The sequence below is a fragment of the Porites lutea genome, chromosome 3, assembly GCF_958299795.1.
Source record: "Porites lutea chromosome 3, jaPorLute2.1, whole genome shotgun sequence".
Classification (NCBI taxonomy): domain Eukaryota; kingdom Metazoa; phylum Cnidaria; class Anthozoa; order Scleractinia; family Poritidae; genus Porites; species Porites lutea.
The window spans coordinates 44,869,930-44,885,706 of NC_133203.1; the positions used below are offsets into that span (position 1 = coordinate 44,869,930).

Genomic DNA, 15,777 nt, shown 5'->3' on the forward strand with positions numbered 1-15,777 from the left:
TAGACTCCATTTCCGCCGCTCTCTCGGGGAACTAATTTTTTCCATAGCAAAATCTGGCTTTTTGCTGAGGATTAAAATTGGCGATTTCCAGGACGTCGTCCCTTTGAAATACTAGTGAAAAAACACACCCAGAGATGTCACCGTTTATAAAACACGTTGCGATAAACAATGGCCATGGTAACATGGTAGACATTGCCATGCCTATTCCCTGTTCGGCGTATTCCCACACAATCTCGGTCAATCTCGGTCAAGGCATTCCGGTGGCGTATCTGAGAAAAAACTCGCTCGGACCAGGTGACCCAAAACACATTAGCCGCGCGGAATAATGAGGCCTATGGACAAAGCAACTGCAGACAGTTGTTCTGTACAGTCCTTCACTACTGGACTCGGGGATTTTTGGTATTGGCCGTTTTCAAAATAACTAGAGCTAGAAATGTATTATGTGTTCGTCTGAGACTAGCCATTCATGAGCGGAGGGGTTATCCGTTTGGTAATTCGCGTGAGATAGTTAGAACGTCTTAATTTGAAAATGGAATAGTTTAATTTTGAATGAACCATCCGCCTGACTTTAATCACCAATTTTGACGGACAGTTTGAACATGGATTATCCGTTTCAGATAGCCTGTGTACAGCCGCCCCCTCCCGCGCGGAAAAAATCGGAGAAGGGATGTCTGTGGGGAAGGGGGGAAGGGAGGGGGGGGCGACTGTACCCAGGTTTTCTGAAACGAATGATCAATCTTAAAACTGTCCGTCAAAATTGGCGGGTAACGTCAGGCGGATGGTTCATTCAAAATTAAAACCATTCCATTTTCAAATTAAGACGTACTACCTATCTCTTGCCAATTATCAAACGGATAACCCATCTGTCATGAATAATCCGTATCTAGTGTGAAAACGGCTATTTCTGATATAAATGAATGTCCCCCCCAGCCTTGAGTTGGGCGTTCGCGTGTCTGCTTTTGCTTTTTCACAAAGATTATTTTTAAATTGACTATTGACATTTTTATATGCGTAAAATAATGTTAGAAATGGAATACTTCATAAAAAGTATGATCTATCAAATGTTAAGTTTTTGAAAAGAATAGCTTCCTTTTATCCCGAGATGATCCTAAGACCTTAATTTTGCTTTGAAGATGCATAAAATGCAGGCTTATTAATATTTAACTCTTTGAAACAAAAGAAATCAATTTTTAACTTTTTTGTTATTAATCGATAACCGTAAAAGAGGCAAAATTTTAGCCGATAACTGTAAAAGCCACCACCCCATTGAGACCCTCTTTCACGGGTTTGTTTTCTGTTTGTGAATCCTCGAAAGCTATTGTATTCCTCAAATTTTCTCTTATATCTGGACCCTTATACAGTAAAAACCCGCGAGTAAGAACCTACATTTTCTGGAGTTAGCCTAAACAGGTTCTTATTTAAATAGTAGTTAACACAATTTTAGGCTATTTAGGTTCTTAAATAGGTTCTTATTTCTGTAAAAAAAAAACAAACAAGCTACAAAACAGGATGGTAATCTGCTCAATTTTCAACTTCAAAATGTGATACAACAATATTAACCTCTTGCACTTTATTTTTTTATTACATCAATAAATTAGCACTTTTATTTGCACAGCAATGCCAACCTCCTAATTCTCCAAACAGGATTCTTACACAGCTTTGCAGCTGCATTTCACTAATATGACTTTCAAAAAGAAGAACCTGTTTTTCATTTTCTAGGCTAAACAGGTTCTTGTTTATAGGGGGTATAAATGGCAAATTTCAGGCTAACAGGTTCTTAATTTTCAGGTTCTTACTTGCGGGTTTTTACTGTATGCAATAGTAAGGGAAAAGACGAATTTTACAGACAAACCACAGGTAGCCTAAGCTCGAAATATGAGCATCGGCGAGCATCGTCATTGTTACCTTACTTAAAATGTGTGTTACGTCTCTCCTGTGTGGTTCACGGGCAAATTTATGGCCGTTTTATGGGTTTTTATATGAACGGTTTTAAACCTTTTATATGCCCGTGGACCACACAGGGGAGACGTAACACACATTTTAAGTAAGGTAAGCTGTTTGTTATTGAAATCCTTTCATTTTCGTTGGTCAGAGAAACGATAGGTTTTTTTTTCCCATACAAATCCTTATATTTTGAATGTTACGCAACAATGCCGATGCTCGCCGATGATCCGCCGCCCCCGAGCTTGGGCTACCTGTGGACAAACACGTACACGTTTTGAGCATTTTTGTAAAAAAAAAAAACTATTCAGTTGTTCTGTTTTGACGAGAGAAAACCGCAAAACAGCGAGGGAAAGGGGAAAAATGCTAAGCAAAGTTTTGCTTCACATGTATTGTCCCTACTCCTGTGCGCCATGGACTAAGTGGGGAAAATCAACCGTTTGCCTAGGTGAGTCTAGGTAGCAGGAAAACTACAGGTATTCTGTTCGGTACAGGAAGTTAAAAGATTAACCTCTTTGCAACTATTTAGCTTGATAGTATCCACATTTTTAACAAAAGAGCAACTGAAATCTTAATTTTTCCCTCTGAACAATAAAAGAGTAAGGAAGTGAAGTGTACTACAAGTAAATATTCCCCACATCGTACTGTTAAACTCATCCCATTATGGCTCTTAACTCATCACATTTGTGACAACACTAGACGAGATAGTTGACTGCTTTTCACCTGCCATTTAGCGATGAAGAATGAAGGAAAGATAAAAGTGTAGAAAGTGTACTTACATTTTAGTCGTGAAGTCAGGGTCCTGAATGCCGTGGAAAGATCGAAGGCTAACTGTCTTTATGTTTGTTCGTATCGCGTATCTTAAAGAAATTAAGGAAGAAACATTTATTATGATAGATAACTGTATTTCCACCGTTTTAATTTGGTGGTATCATAAGAAAAATTTAACATCTTAGAGGGTGGGCAGCACCCTGAAGTCAATCAAATAAAAAACATTTCAAGCTAGAAAAAAGGAGAAGAAGGATCGACTTAAAAGAGGGTGCAAAAATGCACATCGCCTGCATTTTTAATTTGTTCAAGCCTGACGCATCTTTTTGTTGGCAACTTTGACAATAACAATTATCAGTGGGAGAGACCCTTCTACAACGAATAAAGAACTTTAATTTATCACCTATTGCGGTCATCAAAGTAGTATTATCCTTTTATTTCGTCTGTTTAACTTGAGTCGCTCTCCAAAAGTCAGAACTGGCCGTTGCTCGATTGGCCATTTTGAAAATGGAATAGGCTTTTTCCAAGAGTTTTTGATAAAAACCTATTTCCTTTGTGCATGCTATTTAGGATTTGACTGATCTGGCTGGATAGTTTTGATTAAAAGTGAAATTCTTATTACGACGGGAATGGCCCGGCCGGTCAGTCTTGACAAATGGAAAGCGCCCTTAAGCACATGTTTTACTGTTCCCTGTCTAAAATAATAACAGAATTAACAGCAACAGTATTAAATTGGAATACCAAAAAAAATTAAAAAGGCATAAAAATAGGACTATTGACAATAAATGTATTGATTGATGAAATAAATCTCTAAATCATGATCTACACTGAGCACTGTATTTTACATGGTTTTGGTTTTGAGAGATTTCATTGTTATTAACGAACTTTTATCTTTTCAAAACTGTTTAATCTTGAAAAGTTCTCTGCTATTATTAATTCATTCTCGGCCTTTTTTGCTTCTCCGCCTTCCTTATTTTATTGCTACTGTCTCTTTAGTGCATTTTTTGTCCTTGTTTTCGTGGGTCAGAAGGCGACAGATCCCCACCTGAGTCTTCTGTTATTTATCACTTATTATAATAAAATTCCGCCGGATACAACACGCAATGAGATTGGTTATGCGGAGTAAAACACGGAGTTAAAGCTGTCACGCCATCTGTGAATCACACCATAGGCATTAGGTATATAGTGAGAGAATACCCCGGCGAGAAGACTGGTTATCGAATGGGGTGGTTCAATTCAAGGGACAAGTTTTGCATTTCAGGGTTAAAAGTACACCGTTAAAAGACAAAAATGGAAAGGAAAAGTTCGAATGAATGTTCAGTTTTCTTTTTGTGGACTAAAGAAAGCGTTTGGTTACGAAATCGTCCTCCGAGGAATTCAACAACAGTTTTCTTCCCGGCGAAGCGCAAGATGTCCTGTTTTGAAATTCAACCAAGGCAGCGAAGTTTTTGAAGACTTTTCAGGTACTTTTTTTACTCTATGGTCAAGGAAATTAAGTTTTTAAATGGGAATTTATGTAATGTATAAATGTTTCACAAACGTTTGTAATAGACGCTAAAGAAAATTACAAAATAGATGGATTTTGTGTTGAATTTTGCCATGCGCTCATCCGATTTTGCTTGTTTTCAACGATAAACTACTTAGTTTTTGAATAAAAGTTTTCAATAAGTAACTTCTCTATCTATCTTTTTTGAGCTATTGTTCATTCATAACATTAGCTCAAAAAACGATCGCGAGACCACAGCATTACTTCTGAGAAAACGTCGGCGAAGAGGGCAGTTCAAAGTTTCCCCCGGTCTCTGTGTCAAAACCAGGGTAGGTGCTCAGCCTTTTGATATGGAAATCATTTTTCATTCTCAAGCAAATAAAACTCATTTCCACAAGAAAGGTTGTGCACCTAGCCTCATTTTGAAAGTGAGGGTTTTTGGAACTCGGAAGTGGCCTATTTTATAGAATTTTTTGGTAAGCTTACTTTCAGGTTCAGTTTTCAAGGGCACTTCTCGATACGAGGCTAAAGCAGGTTGCTTTCAATTGCAAATTGTCATGTTTAACGACGTCCATTAGTGAACCGCAATTCGTCCGGGTTTAAAGCACTTTTTACCGTTAGAAACTTAATTTTGGACGTAAAAAGTACATTTCTTATGCATTCAAATTCACTGAACGTTTCGCCCGTTTCACTTTGTGATAGCTTTGATGCTTTGACAGCTTTTGTCTTATTCAAACAATCAATCGGTGAGGGTAAAAGGGAATATGAGTTTGCGGAATGGTATGTGGCATGGCTTGAGGAATGACATAGTTATGCGGAATGTAATGTAAGCAGAATGACTCAAAGAAATAAATTAAACTGAAAATTGCGCCCTTTTTTGGCGCCAATCAATTCACAAGCAGCCGCTTTTTTAATGTTGCGGGCTCAACAACGATGACAATCAAAAAGCCAGGAAGATCTCCTTGATTTCTCACGGTCGATTAGCTTTTTCGCACAGCATCAAATATATTCTGCTTGCCTTTGTTAGTCGGGCTGCATGGCAGCACCGATTCTACATCACAAAAGTCTGCCCTTGAGATGTTTTGAAGGGTCACCTCTACTTTAACTTTTTTTCTGCAAAAGATATTAGCACGATCAACTTCACATTTTTTACCTTTATTTACATTTGAAACCACGTGAGAAGTGTTTCTTTTTCAGACGGTGGGTCGCGTGATCGTGACATAATATTCAGAGATCGACGGTATCTTGTATTTCGTTTCCTTGGCTGCGTGGTAAAGTTTCAGGCGCGCGAAGCTAATAACAGCTGGCGAAGAAGCACGAGCTCGAATCCTTACAATTGAGTTTGTGTACTTTTTCTCTTTATTTCTTTTCTTTTCTTTTTCTTTTCCTTCCTACTTTTAGCATATTTCACGATCAAACGCACACCGGCACTCACACAATCAGGGAGAGGTGCAGAGAGACGTGGAAAGGTCGAAAGTAGACACTGGAGAGCAGTTCGCTTCACTCGATTTGTGGATTACAGATTAATGTTTGACTCGGGGCGTTCATTTAGTCTCCAATATGATCTGATTCGTTCACCGTGTTAAAAAATCCCTAGAATTGTAGCTAGCCCGACTTCACGTTCAGAGAGCGTTCCTTACCCTCTAGATCCCTCTAGCGTTACGATTAAGAGTCATCCTTCATTTTAGTTTAGCCAAAAAGTAGAGGTTATATACCCCTAAAAACCCAGAGAGAGTTACGACACGGTATTTCTGCACGTATTTATATTTGTTTATTTCATTTGGGACTACCGAGTCTGCCATTTCCTAACATCCTCGTTCCCAGTGTCCTCTCTCTTCCTCCGTTCTATTTTACCTCGTCTACCGTTACGATGTTTTTCTATGTAATGAGGAGAGTAAAAACTCGATAGAAGATTGGTTAAACTTGACATGTTTTCGTACTTTCACTGCGCTTCACTGGAAAAGAGAAGTCGGTAAAGAACCGTTTCAGTTTATTTTGGAAAGAGTTTCCGATGACTTATCAAGTACTGGTGTATATCAAGTATTGGTGTACTGGCAATTTTCTGTATTAAGCACTCGAGAACGGACCAAGTGAAGAACTCCTTTTCAAGAATTGGTGCAAAATATGGAATAGTATTCCCGACAGTGATCGTGTTCTACCTATAGTAAATATAAATTTAATAATATTACTTTACAGAGTCGGCTACTGGATATTTTGATACAGGAGGATACTTATGTTGGCCTGCGTACTTTATTGACATATTTAGTCAATATTAAGTTATCAGTTTAATTTCATTCATAACTTGTTTCATTTACCTATTTTGAAATATATGTATTCTCTGTCTTGTGAATTTAATATGTTGATGTTCGTGTATCTGTTTAACTTCATTGTTATGTTTTAACCATATTATTGTAACTTTTTTTTTACTTTTCCTTCCGCCTCGATTAGCTATAGGCTACTTTGCGGACAAGGATTAATTATGGCATGTATCCAAAGTGTTTTTAATAAACTTGATCTTGAACTTGAACTATCAGCTGTGTTTCAATTTTAGCTTTGTTTTAATAGCAGTAATAAATGGACCAGCAAAGCGGTTGCTCCTTCAAATTGGCACCAAAAAAGGCGCGGCAGAGACGCGCGCATGCTTTCCTGTTTAATTTATTTGTTTGCGCAATTTTCGTTAAATTAAATTCCGCATAGTTATGTCATTCCGCAAGCCATGCCATATGCCATTCCGCAAACTCATTCCTTCTTTTACCCTCACCGTCAAATCCGAGATTTCGCCATTCTATAAAAAGGATTGTGATTGGCTAATTTAAGCATGTTTATGAGAGTATAACATGCTGACGACACTTTGGTTCGCTGTGAAAATAAAGTTTGTTTTGGGAAATAGAAAGCAATGCGTGGGGAGTTTAACGGATTCTTTATCATAAAACAAATAAAGAAGCCTTGACTGTGCTCTATTCTGTTGTAAAGCGCTTAGAAAGAGGCTAGAACACTCAAGAAGTAGGAAGAAACACTCAACTGTCTCCTTTTTACTCTACACTTCTTTCGTGAAAGAAGCAAATAAACCTTGATCAATCTTCAACAATCACGTTATCGGATTTTGTGGTAATCGTTATGATTTGTGACGTTAGTGAACGTGACATTATTCAGGACAAAAAATAACACACAAAAAAAGCAATGCGAAATATAGCGAAAGAATGTAGGTTACATGCAAAGAAAGCAGGTTTACATCTAAATTGACGTGCAGCAGTTGAAATAGAAAAAGCTTTCGAGTTTTTAGAGCTGCTTGCTCAATTATGGAGTCAATAAAAGCGTTCTGGAAAACAAGAGCATATTCTAGAATTTTTATAGATAATATTGGAAACCAAGGATTTAGTCCAGAAAGAATATATTACAAAAAAAAAGCCAAGTAAAAAAAAGGAAAGGAAAGAATCATTTTCCTTTATTACAATACATCAAAAACCTACACTAATAGGTCATTTCCTGGAACTGTAAATGCATCTGATCCAATAATCTCCACTGGATTATCTGAAAGCATTCTGAAAAAACAAACAGACAAACAAATGTTGTTATTAAAGGAAGGGCGATAGCGGCGAACAACAATTACAAAAAAATCCTTATGGTCTCGAACGTTTGCATTTCACTTTGCTTGGCGTGTAAAATTCCACGCGGAATTTTAAGAGGTTGTCCGCGTAAGAACGGAGAACACAATTTTTCGACATTCACCGATTTACTTATTATCGTCCAATTTTGGTTCTTCTGATTCTCTCCAAGAGCTTTGAGAGGCCTATCTATGACTCCCTCAGTGTACTCGTACCTTTCTAGGGATAACCTGCTGTATGGATTGCAGTATAGTTTTTGAAGAACAGAATTCAACCGATCGAAACTGCATTGATCCCAGCGATTTAAAGTAGAACCAGTTGCTCTTTGATATTGACAACAATAATGTGGCTGGTCTTATGTGCGTTGACTTTAATAAGGCATGACCTTCTTCTTGCTAAACTGAATGCATATTAAATCGACGATTTTAACTTACAATTGTTTAGAAAATCTTGCTTATCGAAAGCAGTATGTCCGCATAAACTGCACCGACTCGACTTAAGTCAGTTTTACACACTGGGTCCCTCAAGGAAGCCTTGTACGGCCCCTTTTATTTCTTACTTTCATTAGCCATCTACCCTTAGCTATTGTTGATATATTCGCTGATAATACCACCTTTTCGTCTAGTGTCAACTTTTTGCTGGGAACACTGACACTTCAGTCTCCCTTCAACAGGACATTGATAGTCCACACCAAATCATATTGGAAATTAGAATCATCGTAGAAATTTGGCGCGAAGATTGTCAACTGATCATCAACCTGAAAAAATGGCAAGACTGAAACTATAAAGAATCAACCTTCAAGAAAAGGAACTAAATATTTCTTTTAAAGGGAGTTTTCGCGCAAGTACCTACACGTAAATCAAACTGAGCGTTATACATCATACATGTATTTTGATACGACTTACAAGAAAGCAGCAAGAAGAGTTAACCTTTTAAGGTCAATTCGCCCGTCTGTCGATCAAAAATGCGCTAAAACAATCTATATCACTATGATTCGACAAACGTTCACATGCTGCGTCACTTGGTCTTGGTTGGTCAGACACCCAAAAAAGTCCCATAAAGAACATTGAACAAAGAAGGATCTTAAAAGTTCCATCAATAGAAATCAAAGTTACGCGCAAAAAGCGGGTAACTGGTCTTTGAATGTCTTCAAAATAATGTTTTCTCTCCCCTTTAAGTCGTATTTTGAAAGATTCCATCATTCTGTTTAAAGAAACAATGGTTTTCAAGTAAAATTGTCTAAAGTCGGCTTCGAATTTGGGGTAAAGAGTTTTTACTATCAAAAATCCGAGCTCTTCAATGAGGTCCTAATTGGACTTCGATCCTTAACTTCGAGACTTTCATTTAAGGGCCCTCTGACCTATTTTTCGCGTTTACTTGCGGTGCACGCACATAGAGTGATCTAGCGGGGTACTGAAGCGAATATTTTTGCTCCTAGGTAAATTATTTCAAGTTTTGAAAGAGTGGCTGCTGCATGCCATCGTCGCGTAAAATTCAGTGATTACTTTGGTGTCATCGAATTGAAAATACACCCTAAACGGACAAATTTTGCAAAGGAAGAATTTGAAAAAATACTGACTTAACCCTCTGAGAAAAAATGACACCTTCAAGCAACGAAACTTTGCTTTAAGGACTCTTTTTTTCGTGGGTGCCGTGCTCGCTCGGGTAGGAATGAGAAGTGAGGTGGCAGGGTTTTTTTAGAGACTTTTAAGGTCAGTTTGTGTCAAAGTTCAATCGAAGAAATTACTTTTTGAGTAGGAAATTATGTCAGTGTAAACATCTCAATTTTAGCTATACTATAATTGCTTTAATGCATTGTTGAGAGAATAAATTAAGCCAGTAAAACGCTTCTCCCCCCCTCCCAACGAAATTCGAGATTCAACCCTTTGTTTGAATTTTATTTTCATGTGCTCAGTAGATATTAATTGCGTGGACTAGCTGGTTCATGATACGGTAAGATTATCACGAATTGTTCTCAGTAAGATCTAGGTTATGCAAATCAAAGTTCTAAGAAAAATGAATTCAATGTTCTTTTCTTTCGCTATTGTAAGCTTATGTATTTTTTCATTCAAAGTGGTTGCTTTGGCAGAAGTAACCACAGTAAATATATTTTGGAAATAATTAATTTCAAGCAACTAGTCCACGCAATTAATATCGGCTGAGCACATGAAAATAAATTCAAACTACATAAAAGCGTTTCTCTAATAAAATTCAGTGAAAAAAAACTTGTCAATAAGTAAAAAAGGAGCGATCAAAATTCGTCCTCTCTCTTTTTCCCGCACGCTCCTCGCACGCTCCGCGATCTGATTAACTGAAATGAGCATGCGTCAAAGGGAACAACTCCGTGTTTCCAAAAAATTCGCGGTTTTTGTTTCACTTTCTGTCTTTCGTCAAAAAAAAATAAAGATAGTATTTTATATATTTTGAAGAAGTCCATTCAATCAAACAAATTATCAGTGTTTCAGCACTTCAGACCGGACAGCCCGCCTCAGCGGGTGACCCCACCTATCATGTCAACGTGTTCATAGAGCAGCCTATAACCCGGAGCGAGCAACTCCCACACTAGGCCTATGTCACGGCGTTTTTAAGGACCGGTTTATTTTTAGACACATTTTAGGGCAATTTTTCACGCGAAAATGGAATATCCACCACGCTATGAACGCATTCGAAGTATAAAGATAATAACAAAGACGAAAACGTAGCGTCATTAACTGAAAAGGCAAAAATTATCTTTTTTGGGTCTGTAGGTTTTGCTGACTGGTTTGTGGGACTTAAAGGATATTCTAAATTCGCGCCAAAACCGTTCTGAAAAGAGACTGGTCCGTGAAAACGTCGTGGAAGTTGCTCGTTTCAGGAAATGGGCTCCTGGTTCAAATTAAAATGAGAGATTACATGGACAGGGGGGTTAACCCACCTAAGCGGGTTACCTCACCCACCGAAGTCCTCCACCTCCCTGTAAACAGACCCTATTATTGCCAACATTTTGGAATAAGGTGTATTCATTAATCATAAGAAATTTAGATTGCCCGTAACCTTTTTTACCCGAATAATCTGCAAAGGATGACCCATGGTTCAAAAACCAAATAAAAAGTAGCAGTAAGTGATGTAATTATATAAAACATCGCTATGCAAAATGAATTCGGCATCTACAAACTTAGTTAAGCAATTAATTGGGCCTGAGAATAGGCTGAATTTCCACCGCTATATTCTCGGTCCGATCTTCCTCCTCCCCGAGGAAAGACTGAATCGAAGCTTGAGTGGCTGATAATTTCTTTAACGTAAGTTCCAAATTTAATTTATGCTTCTTAAGGAAACGCCGAAAATGGAAAATGTTTCGTTGTCAGACACCAAACGCATGTTGTTGTTTTCGCCTCTTCGTTCCCTTGGTCTTATCAGCAACGCCTACTGTTATACGTTATTCCATCGATCTTATATTAGCGAACTAAGGGTTGAACTTTATAGGCATCTCTTTCACGATGGATTTTGACAACGAATGGTGCAAACTGGAAAACAATTGACTATCTTTGGTTGGAAAAATTACCAACACATCCCTTAAAGCATTTACTTGCATCACTTACTCTTCTCACCTAGCTCAATGAATGAGATTTTTAGGCTTCTTTGCGAGATTACTTTTTTTAAATCACCCTCCACCTCCTTCCATTGGTAAGTGGAGGTCTCCTAATGTTTGGTTGATAAATTTGTGGGTTTCTTTGTAATGGCTTAAAGTTCTTGGTTTAAAGTCTATTTGCTGTTTTTAATTATAAGTTTCTGAATGGAACATTCGCTTTTAGGACTTTAGCTGGAACTATAAATATTAGTAGTTCTTATGTTAACTGGTATCAGCGCCTTGAAAGATTGATTAAAATAAATAAACAGTAGTATAGTGCTTTAAAGAGATATGTCTAGCCAATGCTTGTTAATTAGGATTATAATTGAATAAATTGGTGGGATTTTATCGCACTGTGAAAATCGACTTTGGTCCAGCGTACGTATTTTGAGCGCTCATCTTTGCACTCAATCTATATAGTTGATCAGCTTTTGCTTGTGTGGGTACCACAAGCTGCTTCCATATTACGAAAGAATATGCAATATTTTGTTTCTGAAAAACTTTAGGGCATTTTTGAAACAGGTTCCGTCAATTAAAATAAAATAACCCTAAACCTATGGTGCTCCCATGTTACTGTACAAAAGGTACAGCGAATAGTGACAACTGCCAAAGGCAGTCATTTTCGTACGTACATTACTTGAAGAGTTCTTTGCTGCTTGAATGCTTGATCAGGGATTCTCGTTAGGTTATTATTTTGAAGCAAGCTAAAAGAGAACAAAAACCTGAATTTTAGGTGAAGAATGACAAGTAAAGTAATGAGTAAATTAAGAACAAATGTTAACAATAGAAAGGCATCAACAAGATGAATGATGGTTATGATTCAGTTGTTACGTACATTACTTCAAGATATGGCATATTCTCGAAGGCTCTTTCAGGGATTTCCTTGATTCTGTTTCCGCCGAGAAATCTGAAAAAAAAAGCAAGATAACTTACACTTATTTTATTTATTCAACCTGTTAACAATGAAACATCTTAAAATTATGGCTTTAAAAAGATTGTACAACTCAGAAGGGGTGTGTGTGTGTGTGTGTGTGTGTGTGTTGGGGGAGGGGGGGAACTTATATTTTAACGTAGCCTGCAGTCCAGGCGTTTTCTTTGAACGCGCAATTTGCTCGCACCATGTTGAAACTTCCCGAAGAGAGGAGGAGATGGGGCCAGTCCTCGCACCTACCGTAAGGGTTACTATTTCTACTCTGTCCAATCTTCCACTGTCATAAATCAAAGATGGCGGCTACAACAATACTTCGAACACGAACAAGGTTTCGCCCACCCAAAATACGCCTGCTCTGCAGGCTAATTTTAACGCAATTTCATACAGGAGGCTCTAACCCGAGGTCCAACCCCGTACCTTTTTATATACCATTTTTGGCGTAAAAGACACCCCTTTCGTATTCTTGTCATTGAAAAATGGTACCCCTTTCACATACTACTTTGTAACGCTGCATAACCTTTATATTTTGTAAAAGTACCATCGGTTTACTCTTTTTGCAGCCACAAACTGCGCCTGTCAGCCCTTGTAGGTCCTTTCACAAATCGCAATGACAGATTTCCCAAAACCCTTTCATATGCTTCAACTTGTGAAATCCCTGCCCTTTCATATAACCTGAACGCTAAAAAAGGTATCCCTTTTTGGCGGAGCCTTCCCGTAGGATAGGATTGAATAGGATAGGATAGCTGCTTTATTATCAACAGAGCCCCTACAGACACATGTGTTTACAACGATAACAAAGATTTTAGCGCAATAATTACAGAGGTGTACATTTGTAGAATTTATACAACTAGACAAGGTTATATTTAACGCGTCTTTCTCTTTCGCGGAAACGATCACATACGTTACGGTATTTAGCCACAATTTTTTGCGTTTTCTCTCCTTGCTTTATACTTATCAACGTTGCAAAAGCAGAGCTTGGAGTCATAGAGTCAAGAAAAAGATTAGTTTCCTTTTTTAGCGTATTGAACAGCTCTCTCCTAGGATCCCTATAAGCTATGCAATTTATCAAAAAATGCTCCTCGTCTTCTAATCCAGTTTTACATAATGGACAGATTCTTTGGTCTCGTGGTTGATAGGGTTTAACGTATTGCCTAGTTTCAGTTGCTAGTTTGTGGTTGCTTAATCTTAGCTTTGTGATTGCTACTCTATGATTGATGTTTCTTACATTTGTGAGGTAATTTTCGTAGTAATGGGTAAGTTTAAATTTCCTAAAAGTTCTTAGTTTGTTTTTTTGATGCGGGTCCTTTCGTTCATCATTGTGTATTTCGCTAATCTATGTTTGCTGTCCTATGTCTAAAAGTCTCTGTCGTATATAGCTCATGGTTGCGGGAGTGTTCGTTTTCGCTGACCATATGTCGCCAAGACCTGCGAGATTTAATAGCCGTTTTAATTTGCTTGGCCAAAGTTCCTTTTTGTCTTGACAATTTGATCTGTAAATGCTATTCCAGAGAGTTTATTTTGGTGCTCCGGCTCACAAAATTTCAGCCAATATTTAATGGCTCTGCACTTTGTCTTCGTTCGCATTGGGAAACGGCCTACCTCCGATCTACACGCATTTGAGCTACAGAATTTGTTAACTCCCAATAGCCACCTAATGAACCAACTCAATAGCCAACTCAATTGGATCATTTTCTAGCTTTCCGTCGTGATCAACACCCCAGACCTCGCTTCCGTACTTGAGTATTGGGGTAATAATCGTGTCAAACATTTTCGTGAGCTGTACATCGTCTCTGAAATGGTCGCCCATTTCCTTCCTGAGTTTGTACAAAGCTTTAAGGGCAACCTTCTTTATTTCCTGTTTAGCGTACGTGAAGTTCCCATAAGTACTAAATTGTAGGCCAAGATATTTGTAATTGCTAACATTGTCAAGTTTACTGCCTCTATAGTATAATACGTGCTTATTCATGGTTCTCCCGCAGTTATTAAAAATTAGCACCTTAGTTTTATTAAGGTTAACCGACAAGTCGTTTTCTTTACAGTATTCACTGAGGGAATCCAAATAATCCTGCAGTCCGTTTTTTGATTTGGAGAATATGACCAAGTCATCCGCGTAGAGCATACAACTGAACGGTAACTCATTTAGTTCTACGTCATTTAGGTTCTTGGCCTTAAGTTCCTCTGAAAGGTAACTGAGATAAAGGTTAAAAAGGGTTGGCGAGAGCATGCAACCTTGTTTTACTCCGGTATGGCATCGAAAGGCAGGTGTTAGTATATTCTCCATTTTCACAGATGATTTATCATTGGAGTACATTGAATGCAAAATCTCAAGGGAACGCCCCGTTACTCCCGCTAGCCTCAATTTTTGAAACAGTTTCCCTCTGGGGGTACTATCAAATGCTTTTCTGAAGTCAACAAAGCAGGTGAATAAAAGGTTATTTGATTTCTTGGGTTTAGATTTAACATATTTGTCTATTAGTGCTGTTAAAATAAAAATACTATCCTGTGTACCATGTTTTTTTCGGAAGCCACATTGTTCCGGAGTAGTTATGCCCTTTTCAATTAGATAGTCACAAAGACTGTTATTCATTATTGAGGTAAAAATCTTTCCCATTGCTGATAAAAGAGTAATTCCTCTATAATTCTCTGGGTTGGACGGATCATCTTTTTTGAAGATTGGTATAATTAGGCCATGACTCCACAGGGTAGGGTACCTACCACTGATTAGGATATTATTGAAAAGGATTGTGAGAGGCCCTTTTAAGGCCTCCTTGCCATGTTTGAGCAGCTCACATAAAATGTTATCTACTCCCGGGGCCTTTCCAGTTTTTAAGAGGTCGATAACAGTTACCGTTTCTGTTCAGATATTTCATAATCTAGGGGGCCCAAGGCCTCTGATCTTGTTGGTAGGTACTCTTCATTTTGCTGTTTTCGTGCGTTCAACTTTTTAAAATAACTGTAAAACTTCCCCAAGTCATCAGATGTTTTTTTTTGCATATTTTTGGGTTTGCCCAGGTTGAATAATTTCCTAAGTTGTCTCCATGCAGTTTTAGCATTGCTGAGATCAATACATTTAATTATCTGATTATAATGTTGGCGTTTCTTTTTTCTACATAGATGTTTGAAAGCCTTTTTTTTTCTTGTGTAGACTTGATCTCAATTCCTACACGTTCGGGTTTCGTGAGATATGCCTACCTAATGATTTAAGATTTTCTTTTTCTATGTTGCATTGCCCGTCGAACCATGGTTTTTCAATATGCATGAAGCACTTATCTTGGATGGTGCTTTTTAAAGTAGTCAGCAAGGGCGTTTAGTGCTTGTAAAGGAGGGAACTCTAAATTGTACTGCCTCGAATTCCATCTTCTATTTTGTAACCTTGACGAGTTATGCTGCCTCCCTTAGGGGCATATGTGAGAGCAGACAAAGCAATTTGTGCATTCGG

The 15,777-nt window shown here is 38.0% G+C and overlaps 1 pseudogene; it reads right to left on the minus strand.

Moving 5' to 3' along the window:
* Positions 1–7,661: 7,661 nt before the first annotated feature.
* On the minus strand, positions 7,662–14,949 carry LOC140932387 (uncharacterized; annotated as a pseudogene).
* Positions 14,950–15,777: the final 828 nt, after the last annotated feature.